The sequence below is a fragment of the Triticum dicoccoides genome, unplaced genomic scaffold (assembly GCF_002162155.2).
Source record: "Triticum dicoccoides isolate Atlit2015 ecotype Zavitan unplaced genomic scaffold, WEW_v2.0 scaffold155373, whole genome shotgun sequence".
Lineage (NCBI taxonomy): Eukaryota > Viridiplantae > Streptophyta > Magnoliopsida > Poales > Poaceae > Triticum > Triticum dicoccoides.
This window is the reverse complement of record NW_021210963.1, coordinates 1-1197: the sequence shown is the minus strand read 5'-3', so window position 1 is coordinate 1197 and position 1197 is coordinate 1. Positions and strand designations below refer to the sequence as shown.

The 1197-nt window shown below is 51.2% G+C and overlaps 3 non-coding genes across 3 annotated transcripts; all 3 read right to left on the bottom strand.

Moving 5' to 3' along the window:
• Window positions 1-76: 76 nt before the first annotated feature.
• LOC119344147 lies at window positions 77-195 on the bottom strand. The gene has a single exon (XR_005166482.1). It is a non-coding gene; the product is annotated as a 5S ribosomal RNA (ribosomal RNA).
• A 297-nt stretch (window positions 196-492) lies between these two features.
• Window positions 493-611, bottom strand: LOC119344148. Its single transcript, XR_005166483.1, has one exon. It is a non-coding gene; the product is annotated as a 5S ribosomal RNA (ribosomal RNA).
• Window positions 612-908: 297 nt separating this feature from the next.
• LOC119344149 lies at window positions 909-1027 on the bottom strand. The gene has a single exon (XR_005166484.1). It is a non-coding gene; the product is annotated as a 5S ribosomal RNA (ribosomal RNA).
• Between the last annotated feature and the right edge of the window lie 170 nt (window positions 1028-1197).

The window sequence follows — 1197 nt, the reverse complement described above, 5'->3', positions numbered from 1 at the left end:
AAAATAATAAAACACGGTAAATATATTACTTACACGTGCGTTTTGTTTTGCAAGCGGCGCGAAAAAAATTAAAAAGGGAATGCAACACGAGGACTTCCCAGGAGGTCACCCATCCTAGTACTACTCTCGCCCAAGCACGCTTAACTTCGGAGTTCTAATGGGATCCAGTGCTTTAGTGCTGGTATGATCGCATCCTACATTTTACCCCGGTCTTCGTCCCTTATCCTTGCCCCTCCCAGCTCCACTACAAAGACGATTGTACATTGCTTTGGCCGCTCCCTCTCAACTACGGAGACGAGTTTAACGCGGTTTCCACCCCTCCCTCTCAACCGCACCAGTGCACGCTTGCCGCGCCACAACGCCGACGCTGGACCCGTGAATCGTGAGCACCCAGCTATGACTTACCGCACTCGTGCAAAATAATAAAACACGGTAAATATATTACTTACACGTGCGTTTTGTTTTGCAAGCGGCGCGAAAAAAATTAAAAAGGGAATGCAACACGAGGACTTCCCAGGAGGTCACCCATCCTAGTACTACTCTCGCCCAAGCACTCTTAACTTCGGAGTTCTGATGGGATCCGGTGCTTTACTGCTGGTATGATCGCATCCGACATGTTACCCCGGTCTTCGTCCCTTATCCTTGCCCCTCCCAGCTCCACTACAAAGACGATTGTACATTGCTTTGGCCGCTCCCTCTCAACTACGGAGACGAGTTTAACGCGGTTTCCACCCCTCCCTCTCAACCGCACCAGTGCACGCTTGCCGCGCCACAACACCGACGCTGGACCCGTGAATCGTGAGCACCCAGCTATGACTTACCGCACTCGTGCAAAATAATAAAACACGGTAAATATATTACTTACACGTGCGTTTTGTTTTGCAAGCGGCGCGAAAAAAATTAAAAAGGGAATGCAACACGAGGACTTCCCAGGAGGTCACCCATCCTAGTACTACTCTCGCCAAAGCACGCTTAACTTCGGAGTTCTGATGGGATCCGGTGCTTTAGTGCTGGTATGATCGCATCCGACATGTTACCCCGGTCTTCGTCCCTTATCCTTGCCCCTCCCAGCTCCACTACAAAGACGATTGTACATTGCTTTGGCCGCTCCCTCTCAACTACGGAGACGAGTTTAACGCGGTTTCCACCCCTCCCTCTCAACCGCACGAGTGCACGCTTGCCGCGCCACAACGCCGA